Genomic DNA, 20,895 nt, shown 5'->3' with positions numbered 1-20,895 from the left:
GGTTAAAGAGTATGGGAATTATAGATTAGGTATATCTGTAGTGAAGGTCTCATTCCAGGTAAACCTAATAAATAATTGAGATATACTCATGATTTCTTCCTCTTTGACCTCAATTAAAATGGCTTTCTGGGAGCTGGTTCTAAGGACAATTTATCCTGGTTTCCTTAATACACGGAGGAAGTCATCTGGCTTTTCTATTTCTTCAACAGCTGCATTACCTGTTAAATTTGGTTTGCACCATTTCCCTTAAAGCAAAATATGTGCCGCCTCTGGACTCACACAACCACCTTCCTCTACAGGGTTGCTACAGGATCAAAAAGTTAGATCATACAATTTTGAAACTGCTAACAAGAGTTATTGATAAGGAACTTGGAGAACAAAAGAGAAAAACCAAAGTAGAGATAAAAAAAAAAAAATTGGTCTCTCTGGCTCTCTTCCTCCTCCCGCAAAAAGTTAGAACCCATTATATGGTTATTGGTATTTGCATTTATTGGTCATTTTTGATAAGTAATATTTTAGTGGTTTAGTGAACTTTCGGTTAGAAAACAAACAAAACGCAAAATAAGATAGTGTAACATCATTATTCCATTGCAGAGTATTTCAGAAAATAGTACCTACAACTCAGAAAAGAAGTAGGACTGGATAGTGCTGACTGATGCTCAGTAGACCCTGTAAACCAAACAGGAAAACTTATTGACTGGGATAATCTATCCTCCCTTTCTTCCAGCAGGTTCCCTAAACTATCTACCTCTGACAGTAAATCAGTACTCACAAATACTTAGAACAGAGAATATTTTCTCCACCTGAATTGTGTTGTTCTCACAAGAATACAGTCCCAACACAGCAAAGCTTCCCTCAATTGTCTTAAACAAAACAAATAATGTTATTATTGTGACAAGTCTCCCACATCTCAACCCTCTGATGCAGCAAAACAGCAATTTACACTTTCTCTTCTTGAGAAAGACACCAAGATATATTTAAATAATTTAAACCAAAGCATACCAAAGGCTTCCACAACAAGGTTTTAAATCAAAGTATGCTCAGTACACATCTAAAGGAAGGTAAACCTCACTGAAAACTTTAGGATTCTTTAAAAAGTTAAAATTAAACTTGACCTTACTATTATGGTTTCAGAAGAAAATAGTTCCATGAATGGAGGGAAACATTCATTCTGTTAAAAATATGACATATTTATCGAGATGACTACACCTCATATTCTAATGAAAAGTTCAAATTCAGCACAAAATTTCAAAACAAATTATGCAGAAAAAAAGCCTTTCATTTAAATAGCTGGTATTAGTGTTTTAAAATCCTGCAGTAGCATGTACTATTAGGGGAAAACAAAGTTGACTGTTAAAGTTTTGTAGTGAAATGTAATCTATTATCACTTATCATGTTACCTGCATTTCTCCCAACATTAACATAATGTAATTTGAATAGCTGAATTTTATAAAGTAAACAAAGAGGAAGTGTATTTCAAACTTTAGCCATAAACAGATTAGGGCTTTTCTCTAATTGATTGGCTTACTCAATTCCTATGTACAAGTTTCTTCTATCACCCTTGTGCTAAAAAACTGTAAAAAATCTAAACAACTATTTTAACAAGAAAAATATTTTTCTCTGAGATAGAACTGCCTACACTTAAATGTGTGACTGCCCATGGAACATAATAATAATGATAATGCTTCAACCAAAACCTAAATGCAACTTACCTCATTCAAAATCCCCAAACCTGAAATTTATTCCAGTTGCATTTGGAAGTGAGTTCTGTAGTGCGTGTGTGTGAAGTTCAACAGCCAATAAATTCCAGTCTCCATTGTCAGTAGAATGAAACCTGGGTAGAGGTTTACGGAATGCTCGGAGAGGTTTATAGTCTCTAACCAACACACAGGTAGCCTTAAAAGCACCTTGCTGTGGTGTGAACCTGCGGGCTCCACGAGCAGTGCAGTTATGTAGGTTAACTAGGAGGAGACCTGGATAGTAAACACTCTTGGTTCTGACCAATGGCTTTCCACGGCCTTCTGTTTATAGTAAGATGACTTGATGTCAGAGGTCACCCTCATCAGCAGCTCCTGTCTTTCAGTGAAATCTAACGTAGAACATTATCCGGAGGTGCTTTTAATGAAGCCACATCGCCTGACTCCTAGACTCTGGCAATCTGCTGTCATGGTGATACATTCATAACCCAGTGTTGTAAACTACTCAGAATTAAATTAAATTTAATGCAGGGGCATTAAATTTTCAAAAAGCAAGTTTTACTTTAAATTTCTTTAAAGCAAAACATTTCTGTAGGAGAAACACTTTATGGCAAGTTAATATCAATAAGGATGGTACTCATTTAAAGTTCCCTAACAACATTTTACATTTTTGTTTGTTCTCGTTTTTTTGGATGAGAGACGAGGTATGTAAGATTTCACTTTCATTATTACTTCACTCCAAAAAGTACAGGACTCTCTTCTAGTCTCAGGCACACATGTATGTCAACAAAATGGAAGGATAATTACAGGCATTTTTATTTAATTCATTTTGTATATATTTTCATCTGAGGTAGACTGAAGGGATGAACACAATTATAAATGCTCACACAGATGTTAACATTTTATGTAATATATTTATAAAATAAAGTCTTTTATGTTTACAAAAGAGGAATGTATTAATTTCTAATGAAATGAAAATGAAACAAGAACAGCTAAATTCAAGAGATAAGGATAATGCGAGTAATCCTTAATGATCAGATAATAAAATCAGATAATAATGCTCTTATCTGATATTAATATTCCCTTTTTTCCTAATAACTTACAAAAAATAATTATTTTCTTTAAAGAAAGCAGTATCATGCAACTCTTACCTCTCATCCCTTCAAAAATGTCTTACAGATCTCAAAAGAAAGATTAAACTCATTTCATAAGTTCTTCAGACAGTATTTCAATGTAGCATTTCCTGTCTCTAATTTGTTTATCTAACCCTGAGTTTATTTCTTTTTTTCTCATAATCTTTACAGTTTGGCTCTAAATGATACAGGAAAAGAGTAAAGGAGTAAATACTGCATCTGAGTAATTTGTAGCACAGGTATTTACTGAGGTCATGTTCATTATCAAGGGAGGATTGAATGAAGAATCATTTACCTATTTCAGGTTTGGACAGAACACAGACGCCCCAGTGGCCTTAGGAACTGAAGACGGCGCTGTCTCCCTACTAGTGTCAGCTGCTTCTGCTGCAGAACTGGGTGAGTGTGAGCATTCCACCTGCAGCACATGGTCAGCCCAGGTTTTGATGCCACTACAATATTAATATGACAGAGAGTTGCCTGACTCTATCAAAGCTCATAAAACGTGTGGATTATTTTAGAGCGCCAGAGATCCCGTTTTGACAGATGCAATTCTTTGTTCCTAGTATGGTTAGGATCACTGAAAATAATGTCTTCGCAGCTAAATCTTTTCAGGGAGTTGGAGCTTGCTGAGTATTGTATAAATTATATTTTTAACTGAATATGCTTTTTAAAATGGCTACTTTCTTAAGGAACTGTAAGTCATTCAATATTTTCTAAATGCTTATGAGCTCAAGAAACATTCATTGAAGCAAAATATATGTCTGTTCCTATTACAATAGAGGCCCAATGAACCTTGCCTAAAATTCTGAGAGAAGAAGTAAGTTCTTCATGCATTAAAGAAGCCTGGGTGGATTGTAATTTTCTTCCCTAATCTTAAAGAGGGGTGAGGTAGGGACAAGAAACAAAGTGTGGTGAAGACTTTATAAATATAAACATGAAAACAAATGTCATTCGCAGTTTCAATTTTTAAAGAGTACAAATAACTACAATTTTTCTGATGATAAATATAATCTTTATCTCAGCTTACACCAGGACACCAAAGCGTTCCTAGAAACATAGAAGTAAATGGTACACTTTTACTTGTACTGTTATAACCAAGTAGGCTATAGTTGCATAGATGATTTTTAATAACATTTTATAAACAGAGATGACTGGGATGCCCTACTGGTTCCAGCATACTGCCACCAATTAATTATGTGACCTGGGGACAAACATAGAGGTTTCCATCTCAGAGTGCCAGTATTTATTTTTGAACATGAACCACACATTCCGAAAGACTCCATCTTCCAAATACATTTTATTTAACAATAACTGTTTGCATTATCCCATGTTTAAAACCAAGTATATAGCTATCAGTCAATGCTGCTAATTATTATGACATCCTGTAGGTACAAATTATTAATAGTTAATAAGATAGCCAAAATCAAAGGAACTGGATATTCTTAAAAATCAGTACAGCCTTACTATGGGTAAATTCTTAATTTCCCTTGTTTTAACATGTTGAAAATGGCACCCAGACCTCCAAAACCTCTATACAGTGCTGTTGAGTCCATCAATCGATGACAGTCAGCCCCACATTCTGATAAAAGTGAAGCAATTATGAACTATCGACAGCTGATACATTAAACAGCAGTGACTTGCGTGTGTTCCATGAATGGAGTGCCACACTGGTATTTGTTGGATGCATGAATATCCTTCAAAGTAATATGCGAATCAAGACTTAGTCATGACACCTGTTAAGTTTGGTAGAAGTCTTGCTACATATATACATATTTTTTAAATCAAGAAAATAAATTAATTACTGCAGTTTCATGGAGAGCATCCTTTATATTTACCTTGTCTATTCCCTCTCCATACCATAACCCTTAGCACAAGGAAGCTGCTTACGTATTTCCTTTCTTCATGTCATCTACTCTCCTCAGCATGAGTACACGTAAGTAGGTGGCAAGAATTATGAAAAGTCTGAGATTTTACCCTACTTGTAAGCTAACACAGTAGCTTCAGTTGCACAGATATAGGAAGAAGACCCGAGGATCCGGGGTATGGAAGCACTTGGTGAGCAGTTTAGTAAGATTACTTGTCTAGTAATCTATCAAGCACCCTTCATCTCCAAAGTTGTGAAATACCTCCAGATTCTTTTACAGCATTTCTTGCCACTCTTCATTACTGGCAAATTAACTCTAAGATAACTTCCTGAATGATTCCAAGAAATGATATCTGACATTAAGAGATAAAACAGAGCCAACATGGGAGAAGAAAGTATAGTCATGTAATTCTGATAACTACTGACAAGCGTTAGAGAAGGAAGAAAAAAAAATGTATAATTTCTGTATGTTCAATAAGCTCCTAACTTGCTACTTTGAAAAAGACAACATGCAATCAAAACTAAACAGCCACCACAGCTTCCTTAGCCAGGTTACTGATGTGTTATCTACATTAGAATATAAAATCCAAGACCTAAGGGACTATTTTTAGTTAAACACTTAACAGATCATGTCCATGCCACCATATAACAAATAGCATGTAGAAATCAATGCAATAATTTAACTTGCCATTTGCTTAATTGTCTTCCTTCTTTGCCTATTAAGGCTGACAAACTCACGTACATTCAGAAGCCAAGATGGTTATTTAAAAGAGAGAAGTAGGTCAAATGGAGGTAGGGCTGTGGACAAATGCATGATCTTCCCCTAGTCATTCAAACTCTACACTTCCCTCTGGATAATTCATCTAGTGTCATTCCTTAACTAACTGTCTATATTCTGTAGGTTCCCAAATTTTTATCACCACCTGAAATTTATCCTCTTAGTTCTAAACTCTCTCACTCTCCTGCCTAACTTATATCTCTACATAAATAATCTCACAGCCTTATGGAACTTGAAGATGTCCAGGGCTAAACTCTTTATTATTTCTCTACCAATGCTATGTTTACTGTCCAAAATGTTTCATTTAAGTAAAGCTGGAAACTGGAGTCACTGAGTCCTCCCTTTCCACAAACTATATCTAAATTCATCATCAAATTGAATTGATGCAGGCTTCAAAATATGTCTCAAATCTGTTCATTCTCTTCATCTCCCCAGCCACTTCTCTAGTTAAAACCAATGTCATCTCCTATTTGGATTACTACAGTAGCCCCCTAAGCAGTTTCTCTCCTCTAAAACTGTGTTTTCTTACATTGTGTTTGTCAGCAAGTCCCCTTCCCTAAATCTCCCAGGGCCAGGTACCAGACAACCAGGTATCACCCCTACAGCCCAGAGCCCACTGAAATTACTCAAACTAGCCAGTCCTAAACTGTTTCCTCTGCTCTTCCCTTTCCCATAGAAACCCCAGTAAAGGCTATGGCCCAGGCTTTCCCTTCCTCCTTCTGCCTCCTGACCAAACCCAGTTCTTCCTCATGTGCCCCACGGTGAGAAATGTAAATAATAAAATGACTTACATTTAACGTAAGTGCCCCTTCCTCTTGAGAAATGTAAGTAATAAAAATAATCTTTCGATGGCATTGGCCTCTCCATGTTGTCACTCAGTCACCTCCATAAATTAAAATCCCCTGATACAACCGATACACTCCCCATTTGTACCACTTACTCTTCAATCCATTCTCCAGGAAGTGGCTAAAACTATTTCAATATGTAAGTAGATGTAAATAATTATGAAAGGTCTGAGATTTTACCCTATGTGCAAGCTAACATGGTAGCTAGCCTCAGTTTCATGGCTACAGGAAGAAGACGCGAGGATACAGGGTATGAGGGCACTTGGTGAGCCGTTTACCCAACCAAGTGATCAATATCCTAGGATAATTCAATCTAACAAGAAAACTCAAGTGGCTGAACCAGAATAAATTTGGATTCCTGTTCCATCTTTTGACCAGGCTGCCACCCAGCAGATGTACCAAAGAGTCTGGCCTGAGATAGGTATTAGGAGAAAGGAAGACTCATCATGTCTAGGAATGGTCAGGATGATATCCTGAATTTTCAGAATAGTTCTGTATAACCTCTCTTTTCTTTCATCCTGATCATAACCAAGAAAGGACAAAAAGAGGATGATCCCTAACTGGGCCAGTTGCATTTCATGACCCAACAGTCTTATTAACGTGTCCAAACCAGGAGGAGATTAGGGAGGTAGAGTTTTAAATCTTTTTGAGTTAATTTTAGGAAGTCATTCCAACACTCAACAATACAAAGTGCCTATGGACTGTAGGGAGCATGGAAAGACTATCAAATACTTTGACTATCAGCCCTGGCTTCTGCAATAAAAGGTGCACCACTGGCTCTGACTAACTGGAATGCACCTAGCAAACTCATAACCTGAAAATGTGTCAGTAGCAGTGAGGCACCACCGCCAGTTTTAAGAGGAGTCCAATGCAGTAAATCTGTTAAGAATTGGCAGAAGTAACTCCCTGTATGTACAGTGTGTCTTCCTTCATTGAGACAAACAGGTCAACTATTGGCAGGAGCCCCAAGTCTGTGATGCCAGTCACCTCGATATCAGAAACACATATCACCTTGTGCCCAGTCTGTGCTGTGAGTGTGTTGCCTGTCAAGCGCTCCGATGAAGCGAGGCAGCAGTGGTGGCAATCTGGGTGGTGCAAGTGGAACCAGCAGCTTGATTCCCACTGCTTTTCATCAGAGAATGGGCCCTTACCATCTATATAAATAACTGACAGTCCAACCATTTCCACAGCTTGTGGCCCCAAAAAGGGGAGTTTATAATCTTCCAGTTGGCATTTTTTCAAGTGGCAGCCCAAACAACTAGGTCATTGGCAACACTTCCAGAGACAGTAAAAACACAGCAAGATTCATTAAGGGGAGTATTGGCCAGGGCTAAGAGCACTGCCTTGAATGTGAACACTGAGCACAGAAACAATGTCCATTTCTGGTTGAGTAGGTGATGGTGAGGCTGAACACAACCCACTGGATACCATTAGGTTTCAGGTTAGTTGATCCATAAGTGCGGCAGGTCCAGGCACTTAGGGGAACCTTGGTGAATCAGGCAGCAGAGTGGGGGATGAGAGCTGCCACTTTCTCAAGTGAGATTAAGATGCTGCTTGCCTCAGGCTGGCTGCATTCCTAAATTTACCACTTCCATTTGACACCCAGGCCTGTTGGGCCTTTCCCTTGTTATTCATTGAGTATGACTGGACCCCAAAGTGGGAATATCAGACTCCAGAGTTACAAGGTCTCACCGGGAGCGGTGGCTCACATCTGTAATACCAGCACTTTGGGAGGCCGAGGCAGGTGGATCACGAAGTCAGGAGATCGAGACCATCTTGGCTAACACGGTGAAATCCCATCTCTACTAAAAATACAAAAAATTAGCTGGGCATGGTGGCCTGTGCCTATAGTCCCAGCTGCTGGGGAGGCTGAGGCAGAATGGCGTGAACCCGGGAGGCAGAGCTTGCAGTGAGCTGAGATCGCACCACTGCACTCCAGCCTGGGCAACAGAGCAAGATTCCGTCTCAGAAAAAAAAAAAAAAAAAAAAAAGAGTTACAAGGTCTCCACAGGCCAGGCATCTAGTTAACTAGAAGGGACCCTTTTCTAAAGGAATATCCTGTTTTAACGTCAGAGCTATGAGTCCAGAACTCCAAGGGTGAATGCTGCTGCCTTTTGCCAGAGGCTCCAATCAGAAAAACCATGAGTCATAGAGAACTGAAGCTCCAAAGAGGTCATTAGGGTTGTGGGGCCCCAAAGGGAGAAGCACTTCTGTACTTGCAGCTCTTCCTGGTCAGGAGACTCCCCTCTGGACTTCATAAACATTCACAGTACAGTCATTTACAATTCAGCAGGGGAAGCTACAACAAAGACACACTAATTGGAACGAAAGGCCCCACCCATAAGCTCTGCTAGCTTCCTTCCCCCACTGCAAACCATGTTCAAACCACCATGGCTGAATTCAGCTATCCCCTCCTTCATTGGACTGGGCAGGATGATAAATTGGGCCAGTTAATACTTCCTTAATGTGTATCTCACAGAGCCATAAAAGTTGAAGTCCTTGCCCTCGCCAGAGTTTCCCAGCATACTTGGAGAGAGACATGTAAGAATTGCGGTCTTCCTTCAGGACAGAGAGAACTCAGCTCCATTCTCTCCTCCTTGAAGAAGCTAAAGCTGAAGAAGAGTCCAAGGCTGGGGATCAAGGGGCAGAGAGGGAGAGAACAGTTCTATGTTAGTAAACAAGATGTATTTACTTTCAGGTTTGATTGTCAGCTGGCTCAAGGCTCAATCAAATAAACTTCTACTATTTTCATTCCATGCAATGCTCTATATTTGGCAGCAAGATCATCACAGACACCATCTATTCCAGTTCTGGGAACCCCTAGACTTAGCAGCCATAACCACTTTCTGGCTGTGGCTAGAGTATTTGTTCCATTTGCTTGATTTGGGCTTGACCTGCACAGCAGCTATTTCTCTAAGGAGTCTGTTTCAATTGAGGGCATTTATTGCCCCATTATGATAACATCTCTAACGTTCTATCACTGCTTCAACAAAAGAATTATGAGAGTTTTGAGAGGCAATAGGGGTGACAGTAAGAATTTGTCTAGATTTCATTAGGTCAGTTTCTCGTTTTCCAACAGGTAATCTTCATCAGCATTACAAACCCATTCTAGGGCAATAAGGGCCCAAAGACTAGTCAATACCTCATCTACGGTTTCCTATGGGAGCTTTTCTCTTTCAAGGAAATCTCCCCCAAGGTAACCAAAGCTCCCTTACAGCAGCCTGGCCCCACTCTAAGAAATTCTAAGTCTCCTAGTGAATCTAAGGTTGGCATGATAGTCTACAGGAGGGGATAAGCTGTAAAATGGTGCAACTAAAGAACCTTGAGGGCTAATACTTCCTTAACAAGTATTACATACTTGTAAAATGGTGCAACTAAAGAACCTTGAGGGCTAATACTTCCTTAACAAGTATTACATACCCCACACATTCATCTTCTAAGTGAACTACCCAAGGTTATAGTTATTTGCTTGGTTTCTACCTACAGTGGGTACAAATTTTCTTCCTTGTAGGCCAGAGCATGAAATTATAACTGTTGTTACAAAGAGGGTCAGAACCTTCCTCCAGAAGGTCACTGGCCTACTTGTCACAATGGGTGGACCTGAGATAGTCAAAAACATCTCCATGCCTGGAATAGGACTAGCAACATCCAGGGCACCTTTCAGACAGCTGACTTTGAACCTACCTTCAGGTACTTAGATTGCATTCATCTCTCCAATTCTTCCTCATCAACAGACAATAAAATGGAGGGTCATTCATTCCCTAAACAAGTTGATCAGCATGTTCACTAATGATGTTCATGAATTTCTCTCAAATCTCGTCAATTGGCCCAGGAGGGCCTCATCCTTTCTCTTCCAGAAACTCATGTCTCTATCAGGACCCCCTCCTCATCACTAAAACTGCCAACAATTACGGAGGGTCTGAGTTTTATCTTATTCACAAGCTAACAAGTTAGCCCGCCACAATTTCACAGAAGATGGCAGAATACACAAGACTTCTGGGTTAGAGACTTATTACTCACAGTAATGAGACTTATTACTTCCAATAATGGAAGTTCAGGTATCAGCATTTTCTTGTGACAGTTCTCTGATCCCCAGTTCCCTCAAGGTGACATGACACCTGCATATGCAATGGACTGTATTGCAGCAAAACGACCCTGAATGTAGGGACATCAAATATTTTTTATAATGGGCAGTAAACATGCCTTCCCTTGGTTCCAAAGGAAGACATTATCTTTATTATTATACTGGACAGTAAGCATGCCTGCCCTTTGCTATGGAGGGAGGTACTATCACTTTCTTCTAAAGTTATTCACAAATGTCCTTGAAAAGAGAGTCTGTGACGACGGCAGTCAATACCTTCACTCATAATACATACAGAAATGTGAGAGACCCATGGAGAACTGCCTTCTTCCAAGAGTAGGTTCACAATATTCCAGTCTAAAGCCCTTCTGTGTCTTCCCTATGCAGTTAGGACAATTCTAACTCTCAAAGCATACAAGAAATGAAGTTCTTCTCTCTATTCCATAAATATCCCAATCTCTATCCCATTTCAGGACCTTTGTGCCTATGGGTGTATGTGATAAGAGAAAGAGGAGTATCGAGAATGCCATTCCAGTTTCTGACTAAATAGACACAGGGAAGACTATCTGAGGAGGGTGTAGAGGAAAGCTGGTTAGAGAGGAACACGACCAGGCAACCCTCCCTCTATGAGCTTAGCTCCCCTCACTCTCCACATCTGTGTTGAAATGCCACTTTCTTATGGTATCCCAGTTCACCACTATATTCACAGAGACTGGCTTGTCATAAATGCTCAAAAAATGGTTGTTGTAGAATCTGACACTCAATTTTTTTGAAAAATGAGAATAACACTTGTTTGATTATGGTGATTATACAAGATATCCTGAAAAGCATCTAACACATTGGTTGGCATACAGTAGGTACTCAGATGTCATTCTCTTTTCCCACAACCCTTTCATAGTCACCGTAGCATCTGTTTCTCTCAGACAGAGCATGTATTTATAGCGCTCGTTATGACAGATGACGAAACTGGAGCTCACTGTCCTACGGCTTCTCCTAAATAATAAAGTAAGTAAAAGAAGTCTTCAGATTCCTAGCCTACTAAGCCGTAACACTGAAATTATCCTATTTGATATTAAGTAGGTATGTTCACAAGATATAATACCTTTACTTGTAAATGTTGTCTAATTAAATCATAAAGGTTTGTTTTTACCTTGATGTAGAAGAAATCGTTTTCTCCCTTTTCTCATATTTTTGTTCCATTTTATACAATAAAATCTTTCTTGTGAGTATCAGGTATTACTTCTTTCCTTTCTGATGAGTAACAGAAGAATAGGTCACAGGGCAGATTTCATTAACCCTTCCTGCGCTACCTTCTTCAGATGCAGCCTGCCTTCCAGATGTACATAGCGTTCTTTCTGTCTTCTGGTTCTGGAGACAGAGGTCTGATTGCATTTGTTAAGTTCAGCTTGGGTAAAGAAGGGGAAGCATGATTTAGGCCTTAGGTTCATGGACAGCTGTCCAATCTGGGTTTATTAACAATAAACCTGGTATTGTCATTTTTGTCTAACTCTTGTGATTATTCCCAATTGATTTCAAACTCTTAAGAGAACGGGATAAGAGTGGCTCCTCAGACATCATCGACTTTATGTAAATATCTCCCTCATTTAAACATGATTTATTTTTTTGGCAAAATTTTCAAAGTAAAATCAATTTTACAATTAGGAATAATCAAACATCACTGCCTGACCTGCTGAGACAACATATATTCCAACAATCCAACGGACTCTCACACAGAAGCTACTGGCTATTACTTTACACATGCCTAATAAACAAAACACGTTGGTTTCTATGTCTGCAGCTCCTCAAAAACAAAAAAGGGAATAGCTGAAATCGAATGAGAACAACCCAATAGCAGAGAAGACAGAAAAACTATGATTCAGACATAAGAATTCAAAAGATCTTACAGGTCAATGGGCCTTTCACACCTCAACAGTCCATTAGGGTTTAATTTCAGTGACTGATTATGTAATAATGACCTCAGACATCAAGAAAAGTATGAAACTGTTCAGCTAGGAAATTTTCACAGCAGAAAGAGCCCATGACTAGGGGTCAAAGAAGGCTGGAGCGCTCATCCTCCCCTCCTAGCAGGGTGACCTTGGGCAAGTCAGCCCCCTTAACCCTCAGTGTCTATATATGGAAACAAAAAAACAATGTCTTCATCTCAACTAGTTACTTCAAGCTGTAAACGTGTTTTATAAACTATACAGGATTCTGTATCTTTTGTCAGACCAGTCTTCTCCATGTTTCCTGTGTTCTAGTCACACTGAATTTCTGTCAGTTTCTTGAAAACAAAAAGGGCCTTTTTTTCCTTACCAGGCCCCTTTTCCTCATTTCCAGTGCCTGGAATGCTCTCCCCCGCATTCTGTAAGGCGGCTGGCTCTCATCCTTCAGATCTCAGCTTAAATTTCACTTTCCCAGAGACACCTTTCCTGACCACTCAACCTACAGTAGTTTTTCCCGTTTCTTCTCATAGTGCCCTCTTGGTTTTCTTTTTAGCAATTATCACAATATGTATATCATTTATGTATGTTTGTGTTACTTGTGGAGCGCGTGTCTTCCTACTAGTTCATACACTCTGTATGTCCGTTTTTCCATCAGTTTATGTACAAGGCTTAGCACAGTGCCTGGAGCAGAACAGCACTCAACAAAATTTTTGTTAAAGGCTGAATGAATATACAAATGTAAGGCAATAATACCCAGGTATTTTACAAAGCAGATACATGTAAAATAATGTTTAGAAAAATGCTCAATCAAAATAGTTCAACTAGAAAAAAATGGTGCTTTAAGTGGGTAAAACCTAGAATATCTGAAAATCCCAACATTTGATGATTCCTTTTCACTGTGAGATCCATATAGAAGTATGACTTTATAGATGCACTTCCAACAAAAAGGGAGTTTTTAAAATTAACTTATTAATTTTCTCATTTGCGCTTGTGAGATCATTCTTGTCTTACTTTCGCTGAGGAAAATAATTGAAAATTCAAATATTTATCAACTTCCTCAAGGTAACAAAAATAATACTCAACAGTCAAGATTCAAACTCAAGTCCAGTACCTTCCAATACACTAGATTGCCTCTACTTTAAACAGAAAGCTCTGTTCAGAGGGCTCACTAAAAACACTTGTGTTTCTATTAAACTAGTTTCAGACCACTGTGTTTTGCTCTGTTGAAGCATAAACTTCAATAAAATTAATAGTAAGTAAACAGCAGCTGTGAAGCTATTCGGAGGTTCACTTCAGAGTTTGTTTTCCTTTAACATTTGCTTTAAATCAAACCATAAAGAAAGGAAAATATTATATGGTAGCAAGACTTAGCAATACTTTAGATAAACAGTGCCTAAACAGATATAGATAATATAGATAATTATTTTTCTCAAATATATAAATATTTCATATTATATATAATTTTACAGAACTGTATCAAAATGATTACATAAGTATTATATACATAAAATAACAATAAGCATTACCGCAGCGTGAAATCTGTGCCACAGGAAAAACTATCAGAAAGACCCTTTTACCTTCCTTTAACCATTAATACAAAACAAACACAACACCAGCAGAGTCCCTCCTCGTGTGAAGTGCCTCCTAAGAGAAATACTAGTAAGACAGCTGCTGCTAGGTAATGGGCTCCTGTGTCTGTGAAAGCTGCTACAAACCAAACAGTTTAGATTTTTTGACCTGACCTAGAAATAGAAGTGTTTGGATTTATGGGAAATTCTGAAATGTATAGTGTGAGAATGGAAGGATATTTGGGGAATTTTTCTGAATAATTTCTTCAGTTTAAAAATTATCTTACAATTAGATTAGGTACCATTATTTAATTAGATCAAAACAATTCACCTCTCTAGAGTTCATTTTGCTACTTCAACAACATTCAGATATTTCTGCAAAATACATTTTGTGAGAATAATACAAAGGTCCCCCCTTTTCTTTGCTAGGAAATAAAACTGGTAGAGTTTATGCATAAATAAGGAGACTAGTTAGTTTTTTCTGCTCTTTTATAATAGAAAATAAACTCTTAAAATAGGACTATCTCAGTTTAGAAAGGCTCAGATTAGCCAAAAAGAGAAAATATGATGAATAGAAGACTACTTAAGAACTAGTAAACAAGGATCATGAAATATACTGTAATTGTAAATATACAAAAAAATTACTGATTTAACTTTAAATACATATAATAATCCTTAACCAAGTTTATCAAAAATGATGAATGAAAATAGCAATTTGAGCCCAGATTCGTGGTTAAAATAAACTGAGTTTGATGACAAAAGAATCTCCTGAGTCTAATTACTAGCCCAAGTTTGAAATTAACTTTTTCTAAAATACTCCATTAGACATTAGTTGTAATAATAGATATCTAAGGTGATGTAGTGATTACTATATAGGTATTTAGTATATTCTTATGTATTTTCCTCTTATTTATGATACCATAATATGATAGAAGCTCTTGCACTTAAAAGACTCACTGGATTAACCAATGCTCTTCATTTCCTCTTTAAAATATACTGAATTAGGCCAGGCTTAGGGGTTCACGCCTATAATCCCAACACTTTGGGAGGCTGAGATGGGTGGATCACTTGAGGTCAGGAGTTCGAGACCAGTGAAACCCTGTCTTTACTAAAAATCAAAAATTATGCAGGTGTGGTGGCACATGCCTGTAGTCTCAGCTATTCCAGAGGCTGAGGCAGGAGAATCACTTGAACCTGGGAGGCAGAGGGTGCAGTGAGCCGAGATCAAACCACTGCATTACAACCTGGGCAACAGAGTGAGACTCTTGTCTCTCTCACACACACACACACACACACACACACAAAATATATATATACACACACACACACACACAGAATGATGCTTTGACACTTCAAATGCTAATAGATAGTAAACTAATCTTTAGTAATCTTATGCTCATAACTCTTTCACATTCACTTTACTCTTTGGCCCTTCTAATATTATAAGGCTCTCTCGCTTCATAATAATGGCTCCCATTTCTCAATGTGTAACTAAGTAGACACTACAATCACTTCAGCAGCATTCAACTTCTATCTTCTGAATAACTTTCATAACAATAGTTATAAATAATAAATAACCTCAGAAATAAAACAAAAATATTTAGGAAATGTACCATAGAGTTCTAGTCAAGCACGAAGTTCCCTAACATGACCACATCATCATCAGAAACATCAAAATATGTATTAACATAAGTAGAACACACCAATTTTAATAATGCACATGGGTTACTTCATTTGAGTGAAAAACTATAAATAAGTGGTATAACTCTTGACTTTAATGTTGGTGATATTAAACTGATGGTGTTCATTATGGGCTGAATGTCTGCATTGCCCCAAAGTGTATATGTTGAAGCCCTAACCTCCAATGTGACATTATTTGGAGATGGGCCTTTGATACATAATTAGGGTTATATGAGGTCATGAGGAGCAGAGGTCATCATGATGGGATTAATGCTTTTATAACAAGAAGTACCAGATAGCAAATGTAAGCAAACTCCTTTCTCTCTCTCTCTTTCCCTTTCTCTCTCTCTCTCTCTCTCTCCACCCACCCCAAGACAAGAAGAAAGCCCTCACTGGAAATTGATCATGCTGGCACCTTGATCTTGGGCTTCCCAATCTCCAGACTTGTGAGAAATGCATTTGTATTGCCTAAGTACCCGGTCTATGGTATTTTGTAATAGCAGCCTAAGCTGACTATGACAATCTGTAACTATGTAATATAACAATTTTGAGAATTATATTTCTAATAAAAGCATGTCCTTTTATTTTTACTGCTTTTTCATTCAAGATCCTGAATTCTCGACATATATAACATAAAAACAATTTTTCAACATAAGAAGCTTAATCTTTGAATATAAATAATAATACAAATATCTTTAGCAATCTTATAAAATGTACTTACATAGCAATCGATAAGGACAAGCCATCCCAAGTATGCTTAAGAGTAAGGTTCATCCCCAGGAAACTGCAATCATTAAATAACTATTTTTCTAAGGATAGTGGCCTCTAGCTCCATCCATGTCCCTGTAAAGAACATTATCTTGTTCTTTTTCATGACTGCATAGTTGTCTATGGTATATATGTGCCACATTTTCTTTATCCAGTCTATCATTGATGAGCATTTAGGCTAATTCCATGTCTTTGCTATTGTGAATAGTGCTGCGATGAACATACGTGTGCATGCGTCTTTATAACAGAATGATTTATATTTCTTTGGGTGTATATCCAGTAATGGGATTGCTGGGTGGAAGAGAATACACGAACACACAGTAGGGAACAACACACACTGGGGCCTCTTGGGGATGGAGGGTAGGAGGAGGGAGAGGATCAGGAAAAATAACTAATGGGTACTAGGCTTAATAGATGGGTGATGAAATAACCTGTACAACAAACCTCCATGATACAAGTTTATCTATGTAACAAACCTGCACCTGTACCCCTGAACTTAAAATAAAAGTTAGAAAAAAAGAAAGAAAAAAAGAAACTATTTTTCAAAACCATTTATCTGACTCTTTACTCGGATATCTATGTACCCAAAAGGTAGATTTATTATTCTACTGTCTAAAAGCTGTGGCAGCAGTTTTCATGAGAAATGCTGGGGAAAATCAAGGCTGTATAGAAAGACTCTGTTTCTAAGATTTCCTACAAACTTTCTTGTGAACAAACAAACAACAACAACAACAAAGAAAAAAAAAAACCACCACACCTCAATCTGTTTTCAATGGATCTGGATCTGAGTCAACAGAAGCTGAATGCCTTCATAAACAGAAAAAAAGTTTTCCACATTTTTATCTTTTTTCCTGGCACAATTTTTAATAAACCAAAAAACTCTTCCTTTCTCTATAAACTATTCTTGTTCCAGAAGTCCTAACAAAAATGCATTTTAAAATTTTCATGGAAATTCTTATAAAAGGTTTAACAGAAAAAGAAGCAACATAAGGCAATGGAAATTAGTCCATATTTAGAATCAGAAAGTAAAGAATTTATTTTCCATTTCTGCTGCATACCAGTTGTGTGAAATTCTTCATCAGAAAAATTAAGATAAAACAACAATACCTGAGTCATTCTGGTGAATAAATGACATGTGAACCTTAAACATATAGCACAGAGTAAACATTCAGGAAACAGTAACTAGTCTTTACTTCTTCCTCTATTATTACTAATAGGACAATCATTATGGCTATGACTTTTCAACAATGTCACCATCACTATCACAATGTCCAATAATAATAATAGCAGTAACTATTATTACTGGTAGTATGTTCACTCCTGGTAGTTAAAGATAACAACTTCCACCACAGTTATATAAGACTTACTCAAGAATTTCAGTGACATTTTGTCACAGAAGCTGTAAATAAGGATTTCTAAAGCATATATAACCTTGTTCTTAATACCACAAACATTAATGCAGTTATCATGTCTGCAATTTTCTAAAAATACTACAGCACATCCAGTAATTATGCATGGTTTACTTAGAATAAGCTATACTGTAGGTGCTATGAGCATTCTATTTAAAAATGCAACAACAGAAAGGTAGCATTCTCATCATAAAGCCCACCTTCGCTCACATGAGTACTAAAAGTCTTCTGGTTACCAGAATTTCCATCAACAAACAACTTTTTGAAAATTAGAATACTTAATGTCAGAAATGGGTTTTCATTGATGAAAACAGTAGCCTCTTGACTAGCACTGTGAATGGGAGAAATGAGCTCAGGACATCTCATTTTAATAGAGGTTAAAAGTATTCAAGATAAGTAGATCACTAAAATATTTTAGCAATACTCTCCACCCTTATGTAAATCAAGTGTAAATATTAGAGAAGCCTGCAGCTTTCACTTTTAAGAGTATGTGTTTGGCTAACTGTTTAAGTATTCCTATGCCTAGTCATGAACTACAGAAGATTCTAACTGCCTGATGCTAGACATAAGGTGAGAGAATCTGGTCTTGGAATTTTTACATTTATCTCAACTGGAGCTTTCATACCAGGCAATGGTCACAGCATCTAAAAGGACATAAGATCTAAAGTATCCTTGATCCTACAGAACAAATATAGGGTTATTTTTTATTGTGTGTTTGTTTGCCAAGAAATGTTCCAAAAAATACCTATATGTAAGCCAGAATTTGGTTTGACATTTCTTTCATTCTTACCTAAAAGCAAAGTTTGGAAGGGAAAGTGGACAGTCTTCACTCATCTCAACATCTATCACCTAATAGAACTAAAGGACCATCATTTTATAACACACATACACATACACAGCATGGAAGCACAGGCATACTCACATGCCAATGCTGTTCTCTGGCAAGATGTTAAAAATAGAATCTTGAGTAACAGATAATTGAGAAACTTACGGGTCAAGTAGACATAGAGGATAATGCAATAACTATCATAATACATTATTCAGGAAAGTTATCTCCATTGTGGGAGAATAAACATTCTCAGCACAACTTACAGACATGGTTTTTAAAAACATGTGAAATTTATTCCAAAGTAAAGAAATTACTACCCACAGTGATACTGTATTGTAATATATGCTTGTTTTCAAGTATAATAAGCTATGAACTTACTATCATTTGAACATGTAGGTACATGCCTGAAATATCATTAGTGTTGGGACAAGATTATCAACTCTTCACATTGTCACTGAAGATATTTTGAGCTAAGACATGCGAAGCTTTGTTAGTGGTATTAACTTTGTTGGTTTTGCTACGGGCGACTGATTTTCAACTTTCATTCTGTCTTGCAAGATTCTTCCTTTTCTTAAGCTTGGCTTTAACTGTGTTTCTGTCATTCTCCTTTCAATCCAGCTGCAATTCCGGCCTCATTATCATCATGTATTAGTAAGTTAAGTCAGCTGGCTATGTTCATTAACAATAGATTCCAATTATTTTCATTTTAATGATTTCTAACTTGTATTTACTGATGAAACAGTGCCAAATAAATTTTTAAAAGAAAAAATATATCCTCACGTATCTGTTAGAAAAATGACTAACTTTATTTTTTCTAGATTCCTTTTAAGATTCAAATTATCTGTTATACCAATTTTAAATGTATGTATATGACATTCTTAACCATTTATGAAATGTAGATGAACATGTTGTATGGTTTCTTTCACTTAATATTAAGTATTATATTGTTTTTAAAACATTTTCCATATTGTTTGTTTACCTTTTAAGCTCCTCATTATAATAAAAAAAAGTCAACACAAACTTCCTTTTGAACAAGGCATTACTGATCAAATCTATGGTAGCCAATGAATTGTGAGGTTACTGTGTTTCATCAGTTGCAACCAAATCATATCACATTGTACACACAAGATGATGCATAAGGTATACAAACTGTTCAAACTATCGGACTATTGTAAAGTTTTTAGGCAACAAAAATAAAAATGCAAATCAAACCTTTATTTAAAATAGATTTGGCAGCATTCAAAAAGATTACATTGTAAGGTTTCTGTGATAATAAAACAAATTGAGATCTATAGCTCAAGAATAAGTACCAAATAAATAAAGTAGAGATTCAATAAATACTATCTTCTCCTCTTTTTTTTTTTTTTGCCTTAACATAGCATTAAGTTTTGCCATTTAAAATTCTTTTAAGTTCTTCATTATGATCTAGATGGCTAAGGAACTGGGAAGAAGGTATAGGTGAACAAATTTGGCACCATGTAGTTAATTGGTAAAGATGGATGGTGAGTATAAGGGTTCATTAGGTTCCTTCCTCTACTTCTATACACATTTGAAATTTTCCATAATAAAATGTTATGGGAAAAGAATCTTTCTTAACATGGTTCATGACCATGTTAAAGAACTTGTACCTGACACCCCTCCTGTAATGAAACATATAGAAATCCAGAAATATGTGAAATGGTTGATTTTAGATGTTAGACAAAGGCAATGGAGGACCGTAATCCAGGAAAGAAGGGAAACAAAGAAGGTCAGCACTATAGTCACAATTGTCTGTCTACAGTAGCTTTCTGGACTATGATGAGGGAGAGGGTATCCTTAGTTAAGCAGTCAGATAGAGTCCTGGAAGGTTAAGGTGACTGGTATCTGCAGGGCAGGGTACTGGGGATAATACAGCTAAGTAGACAGAGAGCTCCAGAAATCTGCATGGGGACTCACTATATAGTTGCTAAATATTGAATTGCATATACATAGGTTGAAACACAACAAGACTGTGCAAAAGAAAGGGCCAGTTGATGAGCTGTAATCTTAACAATGTGCAGTTTACAGGGAGCTAGAAGACATTTGTATTTCATCCAGCCAGAGTACAGGGGCCTCACTAAATATCGGAGACATTCAACTGAGATCCTGAAAGTTCACACCTTAATGGTAAGACAAAACTAACACTAGATTAAGGGCTTCAGTAGCCTCACTATAATACCATTTAAAAACAAGCCTCTAAAATACAAGTTGATTTGGAAGTTACTTAATGGTTTTCTAAAACAAGGTTTAACACTCCATAAAAAAGACAATAAAATCCAGAC

General features: G+C 37.1%; 1 protein-coding gene across 16 annotated transcripts in view; it reads right to left on the bottom strand.

Annotated features, from left to right (window-relative positions):
• Window positions 1–20,895, bottom strand: part of LOC105465636 (EYA transcriptional coactivator and phosphatase 4) — a 280,315-nt gene that overhangs the window by 146,339 nt on the left and 113,081 nt on the right. The window contains exon 1 of one of the 16 annotated variants that reach the window (XM_024787878.2): window positions 13,868–14,463. The exons of 14 other annotated variants lie outside the window; for them this stretch is intronic. The gene's annotated coding sequence lies outside the window, so the exon portion shown is untranslated. Of the gene's footprint in view, window positions 1–1,712; window positions 2,601–13,867; window positions 14,464–20,895 lie in introns of those variants that run through there. One more of the 16 variants, XM_024787877.2, reaches the window with a different exon arrangement.

The sequence above is a fragment of the Macaca nemestrina genome, chromosome 5, assembly GCF_043159975.1.
Source record: "Macaca nemestrina isolate mMacNem1 chromosome 5, mMacNem.hap1, whole genome shotgun sequence".
In the NCBI taxonomy this organism is placed as follows: Eukaryota; Metazoa; Chordata; class Mammalia; order Primates; family Cercopithecidae; genus Macaca; species Macaca nemestrina.
This window is presented reverse-complemented; position numbering and strand designations above follow the sequence as displayed.